This window comes from Mus caroli, chromosome 16 (assembly GCF_900094665.2).
Source record: "Mus caroli chromosome 16, CAROLI_EIJ_v1.1, whole genome shotgun sequence".
In the NCBI taxonomy this organism is placed as follows: Eukaryota; Metazoa; Chordata; class Mammalia; order Rodentia; family Muridae; genus Mus; species Mus caroli.
The window spans coordinates 49,595,014-49,602,584 of NC_034585.1; the positions used below are offsets into that span (position 1 = coordinate 49,595,014).

Consider the following 7,571-nt stretch of genomic DNA (forward strand, 5'->3'; position numbering starts at 1 on the left):
ATCCAATGAATACTTTAGCAATGCTCAGTTTTTAAATCACACAATGTAATTTTTTCCCAATTATTTTCCATTTAAGCTAAAAAGGTGGTTAAAATGTGATCCCAAGAATCCCATGGTTGTTCATCATTCACAAAGACTCTTCTTTTGTTTTACAATTGTTTAGTATGAAGATCCTGCCCTTATTATTCTTGCTAGCTTTAACCTAATAGACTCCATTTTGTACCTAGACATCATCTTATGTTTAATTTGCTTGTAGTTTGTTTGAACTCAGTTGAGAAAAACCCTAACTTGTTCCAGGAACCATTGTACTATTATCCCCCTAGTAACAGCCTGTCCACCCTAGAAACAAACAATCCGAATCAAGAAAGTCAGGCTATGATCTTTAAATGTCAAACAATCATACATGCTAGCTTGCACAGCTTCTCACCCTGCTTGTAACTATGAAAAAAATCCATGGCTTTACAGCTTCAGCCTTCCACGCTCATCCACTGAGTCAGAGAGGTTTGAAGGACCAAGCTGGAGCTTGAATAAAGACACTTTGCTTTTGCATACAAGTTGGACTCTTGGTGGTCTCTAGTGGTCTTTGGGGATCTCATGATCTGTGCATAACATGAGGAGCAAAATAAAAAGATCAAGTCACTCAGAAAATACACATAATAAAAAGGTGCACTTATACCATTGCAAGTTTCAAATTTACAAATATCTGATTTGTCTCCTAGGTTTGAAATATAACTCCCTGGAAAGCATAACTGATTTAAAGAGATTTTGATTATTTGAGGCAGTGGTTATAAGGAAATATGTTACAACCAATTTTGAAGAGCTCTGAGATAATACACCAGGCCCCTAGACTCTAAAAGCAGTGTGTTCTGATACTGTCAATAGACACAAATGTGTCCATCAAAGTTTCTGCCATAGCACATTCATAACTATAAAGATATTTTTTCTGTTGTAAAAGGTTACAGCACATAATATTTTTGAACCATTTTTAATATCGTGGACTATGAACTATCATTTTATCATTTGTTTTTAAAATTATCATTATGGATTTTCCCTTTCCTTTCCTCAATTCAACGCCTCCCAACCTTCCCCAGTCCAACACTTCCCATGTCCCTCTACTAATCAACACTCACAGTGGTAAACTCTTTTCCTTTAATTATTGTTTTAATATACATAGTTAAATGCATAAAGAGACTAAAGTCTCTTTAATGTGACTCAGAGTCAAATTATCTTAATTCCATTTATAGGATGTAAATAAATTTAGTTGAAAGTATAGATATCTACATGCAGAGCATAAATGTTCAATTTATAAAAATGAATCAATATTTACTCACAAATATACTCATAAGATAGAACTTATTAAAATACTTTGTAAGGGTTTAATGTTTTAAACACAAGCATATATTATATACATAAAGTTCAAAGTTTCTCCCCTTCAAATAACTGAAATATCTTAGATAATATTTGAAAATTGAGAAGGTATGGGGAAGCAGGATTAGACATCATCCTAATCTCACTCATTGATACACATTTTTGTAGAATTGATCTTTTGTCAAAAAATCAGGCAGCAACTTGGTCTTATGTTGAATGGCTTCTGTTCAATCGCTTTTCTGCAAATTCAGCATGGGGCCTGGAGTTCCCACCCACCTCTACATGATGATGCTCAGAGAACATTCTTACCACAAAACATTTCTGGTAACACTCAGAGATATATAGAGTAAGTTGTGTGAATTCTTTGGCTTGGGTGTGACATATCACACAGAAAGTCTCAACTCTGTATGCAAGAGTACTATAGACAATTTAGTAATAAATATAGGATGGTTTTGAAAAACATAATAACAGAATTATTAATAAGGGTAAAATCATCCACTTGAAAGATGAAATCTGGTTCAAGATATTTTTCTCTCTAATACTTCTGTAATTTTCTGTTTAATATTTGTACTCCAAATCATTTTCCCTATATTTGTACTTACAAGACAGTGTAAAAATTACCTATCCTAAGAAATTTTCACATTATCATTAGATTGAGGGAAAAAAGAATTATGGTGAGACTCCACATAATATAAATACAACAGTTACTTAAAGACATATCATGAGATAAAAATATTGGTATATATTCATACAATTTAAAAACATATGAATATATTTTTATTAATATAGTCAAAATAAATATGTAATTAGAATATATTTTAATATATTATATCATATAATATTTATTATATTTTAATGTTGAATTATAATATGTTATATATTTAAAATAAATTGATATATTTAAAATATATATCTATGTATTTTAAAAATATATAAAATTTCACAGTGGCTCACAGAGACTGAAGCAGCAGTTACAGAACCTGCATGGATCTGCACTGGATCCTCTGTGTACATGCTGTTGTTTTTTAGCTTGATGTTTTCATGGGGTTCCTAACAGTAGGAATGGGGTGTCTCTGACTCTTTTGCCTGCTTATGGGATCTCTTTTCTCCTACTGGCTTTCAGAGTCCAGTCTTGCTATGAGGGTTTATGCCTAGTCCTACTGCATGTCTTCATTGTATTCCTTTGTTCTTTTCATAAGGAAAATGAAGGAGCAGTAGATCTGGGGGAAAGAGGAGATGGGGAGAGCCACCTGGAAGGAGGGGAGAGAGCAGAGGCTGCGGTTGGGAAATATTGTATGAGTGAAGAATAAATAAGAAGAAAAATGCTATGTTCCATGTTTATGCGTGTGCTTCCATTTACTGAGCACTGGGACGGTCCCGGGAGTAGGCTGATGTTCCATGAGTTTGTATTTTTCATATGACTTTTCACTTTGGGTTTTCTTCTGTCCTCAGAAAACCATGAAGTACATTTCTTTGACATCTTTGTGGCTGTGCTGCTTGAGTTACAAGACAAGCCCTCCAGAATTCCTTGACCTATGATACTGTGAACTTGTGTATCTTTTACTCTTTTACCATCGGCTCTCTGACTCTGGCTTCCTGGTACCCACTTTCTAATGTATGCATACTATTCTCTATCAGAAACACAGCTTCCCCCTGCAGCTGCCTTCCTGCTCATTTTCTTTTGGCTTAACTTTCTGTTGTTTTCATTAATGTCTTCCTTTTGTTCTCCTTTTATTTCTCATATTTACACTTTCTACAAAAAACGTGTGCTCAAAAAATAAACACTGGCCCTTGCTCACATTGTCAGAGCTATCTTCCTCCTACTGTCTTCTTGCTGCCTCTCTTATTTACCTCACAGCTTCCCTTTGCACTTTCCAACCTTCCTCACCACACAATCCATCCTTGAAACACAAGCTTCATTTCCCTTTCTAGCCCCTAGAGTCCTTGCTATAGACAATAGGATCTGAGAAAGGATCCTATTCTTTCCGTGATCCAATTGAGTGATCTACTCTTTACCTGCTTTGCCTTGTTAAGAAATACTATATGGAAGTCTGTAAATGTATGCTTTTAATCACACTGGTTGTGTGCATTTTGAATTTTAATGGATCTGAAGAACATTCATTTTGAGAACAAGTTCTGTCACTTCCAGATTTTGAAATTCAGGGTATTGTTGTTGCTGTGTTTTAGTTTGTATTATTTGAGTTTATTGGAATATCAGTATTTCCATGTGTATAAGTTAATACCTGTAAAATACTCTATTGAATGTCTGTCAATTTAACGATTAGTAAAAGCTCCAGTTAGTAATTACTTGTTTGATATATCATTGTTCTGTGATTCACATACTCTAATTGCATACTAAGTGAAGATGAGGTTTAATGTTCTTGGCCTCAGGCTGATCAGTATTTAGGCACACTTTCTAATTATACTTTCCTCTAACTGAGTGCAAAGGTATTATTATAAGGTAGCTCACCCTTTACTTGCTGAGAACTATTTTCTAATTCTATCACCTAGTACAAGTCCCCAACCATGTGCTAATTTAACCATAATTGTTCATTTACTCCAATTTGCCCTAACTAGGCCACCATCTCTCCTGTGTTCACTGTCTCATTATAAAAGAGAAATAACAAATTTTGGGCTTGACCTACTAAGTAGTTGAATCTCATCAATATTAAATCCTTCTCTTGAATGCTAAAATGTTCAATTTTGTTTGTTGCTCTCTAACATAAACCTTTCATCCAAAGGCTATATAGTAGCAAATTTGGGTAATTAAAATGTGACAAATAGCTCTGTTACAATGCATTATTTCTTTCTGGAAAGTTATATGTTGTGTTAAGAAGTGCCTCTCTCAGGGCATAAGTCTTTCAGACATTTTCCTCTGTTGCAGGGGACTTCTGTTGTTCAGTTTTGTGTGTTCCTCTGTATAAATCTCATTTGTTTTGGCCTTTAAGAAAGACAACTGACTGGTAACATTTAATAGCTCTGGTCTATAGTACTAGCACTCAGGAAGCTAAGGCAAGAGGAATTTGATCCTTAGGCATAGCCTGTGCTACAGGTGAAACTTTATGAAAGAAAGGGGATATAGAAAGAAGAAAGAAAAGAATGAATGAAAGAAAGAAGGCAGGGAGGGAAGTAGAGCAAGGCAGGAAGTGTAACAGAGAAGGAAGAAAGGCAGAGAAAACTGCCATCTCTATTTTTGCCTCCATCTCATTCTTTCATTTTCCCTAGATTCAGCTTTCTCTTCCTTCTATTGTTCATAATTTTGCTTTATTTCTTCTTAGTAGTAGATGATTATTAATCCTTCTCCACCTTTATTTGGGTAAGAATAAAAACTGGAATCTGTATTTGATGGCCCCATTGTTCTTCCTGGTAGTCTTCTGGAAGATTTCAAACATACATGAACCATGGTTCCTTTTTGCATTACAACTTAGCTGTTCCACTCTCATGGCTGCTGAACATGGCCTTGGATGCTATTCTAGGATCTTGACTTTTGGCAATAACCACCCTGATCAAGGACAACACCTAGAGTCATAACCATTTTATTTTAAGGTAATTTTGGATGTATAGATATTTATTACACAACCAAAAGTAGCAGTCAGTAGAGTTGTCTTCGGTTTAACATCACTTTTTTTTTTTATGTTTAGTAGTTCTTTGTGAATTGAACATCATGTAGCTCAATCCCACACTTTGCCTCTTCCTTTCATCCCATCTCTCCACTTTTTCAAACGTCTGCCCAACAAATAAAGTCCTAGTGAGTCACAGTATGTCCCACAGTTTATCCTTTTTTCCTACTTTTTTTGCTTATAAATATTCATTGCAATGGATTCTTGGTTGGGTACAAAGCCTCTGGCTTATGTATAACTATCAATACAGAAACCTCTCTGGAACCCCTCTAAGATATCCTGTTGTTATCCTTTGTCATGAAGATCCTGCAGTCCTGGTTCTATAGGACCAGGCCCTTCACACACTCCAGCAGTTCATTCATGGGATAGATGTATCAGTGAGCCAATTCAAAGTCCTGGATCTGGAAATAAGGGAAATCTGGACTTACAGCATTGGTTTGAGGTCATATTGGGCATGGTCTACCCCTGCCCCCCTAAACACAAAGGCTTATGCAGCACGGACCAATGGTAGTTTCAGGCTCTCTCTTTTTTTTTTTCAGAGAGTATTAGGCTACTATACTATTGACTATGACTATGACTAATAGACTAATGATTATTCAGATGTTCATAGATCAAAACACTGAGCATAGCCTCTCTGCCCTCTGCCACCTACCAATACACATATGACATAGCAGCCACACCTGCAATGCCTCCAGGGGCTTTCTGTTTTAGATTATTTCAAAAATTCTTATATGTGTATAATGCATCTTCATTGCCTTCACTTCCTCACTCTACTGCCACTCCTATACACCATGCTCATCTGTTCATGTTTTCTTTTATTCCTTTATATCTTACTGAGTCCAGTAAATGCTCCTCAAATGTGAATGGTTTTGAGTTCAATCCCTATGGCATAGGCCATCAGAGGCCAGCCCAGCAAAGAAAATTGACTTCTCCTCCCTCAGCAGCAACTGATTATCAATATAGGAGAGCTGATGTCCTTGGAGAAATGACAACATGATTTTTATCTTGTTGTAGTCATAATTTTATAATGAGTAATCATTCCAAAATAGGTACATGAAACATTCCACATAGAGACATGACATAGGGATATTTTGCTGGTGGCAGGTTAGACTGGCTTGTTGTTATTTTGTTTGTTTGGGCTGAGCAGCTTCAATGTTTCTGAAAGTTAATTTGGGAACAGTTCTGAGAAATAGTGAATCTGTGCTCATAAAACTTTTAATGTAGGAACAGGTGCCAAGAATGGTGGCAGGGTGTGGTCACCTTGATTGTGAGACACATGCAGTCAGAAGTTTTCATGACTAATGATTCTTATTAAAAAGTCACTGGGAACATGATAAGCCTTGGTGACTCAGCAAAGGTCTCCCCCTTAGCAACCTTGATTCTGTAGAATAAGTATATCCATTAGTTTCAAGAGAGCTAACATCACATTCTGGAAAAATCTCCCTAACCCATCTTTGCTTTTTTTTTTAAAAAAGGCTGGTCACATTCTCCCACAGGCTTTGTCTAAACACATTGCAAATTCCTTTAGAATGTAAGTTACAACATAGTTTTTAGTGCTGTATGCCTCGACCTCATCTGACACACACTAGGCTGACAGTTGAGAGCCCATTCACAAAACAGCATGGGGAAGCACAGGCCTCTCAGAGGCCCAATGCACTTCTCAATGTGGCAAATTGCAATCCACAGGCGATGACAGCCTCTCAAGAGAAGCTGTCCATTGCGAGACTCGGGAGAGAAAAATCAAGAGCTTCACAATGGAGAATCTTTTTATTTTTGTCCTTGATGGTGAAAAACAAAATCTATTATGAGTGTTTCTGCAGTCATTGCTAAGATATTAAAAGACCTTTGGAGAATTATAATGGTATCTTGATTTTAGAAACTCTTGGGAACTTATATTTCTCGGAGTTTTACTCTGTATAGTTTTTAATAGATGTCATGAGTAGAGGCTATGTCATGACAAGCGGTTGGACTGGTGAAATGTCTTGTCTTGTAGACATACCTTAGCTATGTTGTGACAACCAGGGGCAATGGTGGAATGACTTGTCTACTAGATATACCTTATAAACAAAAAGCTCCTGAAAATGACAGAGCAGATGAATTAAAGCCTCACTGATGACATTGGAGAGAAAAAAGGGTGGCATTTCTTTATAACTGAAAAAAAAATACCAAAAAGAAAGCCCCAAATGAGAAGAAGAGAGGGTTGGAAATATAGGTGACAGTTGTAAGCAATTTGTGACATGTAGGGTATAATTTTCCTACCAAAAATTACGGAGATGTCTAAAACCATTTCTACAATACCCAAAGAAATATTCAAAGAGCTCACTGTGTAGGCGTAGTTCTGTTGAAAGAGCTTCTCAAGCGATGTTTGCCAATTTACTTTCTCTCTTGTGACTGTGAAAGAGTATAGTGTGACTGTGACAGCTGAAGAGCAGATATGATAGATAAGTTACGATTATGTACTGTATTGAACGTACTGGTGTTCTTCAAAGAAAGAACGGTCTGGTTTTGTCCAGAACATGAAAATATATACAAACGTAGACAGAGTAGAGTAAGATTAAAAACAGAATTTGGGGAACCTAAGGG

General features: G+C 36.2%; 1 non-coding gene across 1 annotated transcript; it reads right to left on the reverse strand.

The window, feature by feature from the left end:
• Positions 1-5,564: 5,564 nt before the first annotated feature.
• LOC115029640 lies at positions 5,565-5,690 on the reverse strand. Its single transcript, XR_003835205.1, has one exon. It is a non-coding gene; the product is annotated as a small nucleolar RNA SNORA17 (small nucleolar RNA).
• Between the last annotated feature and the right edge of the window lie 1,881 nt (positions 5,691-7,571).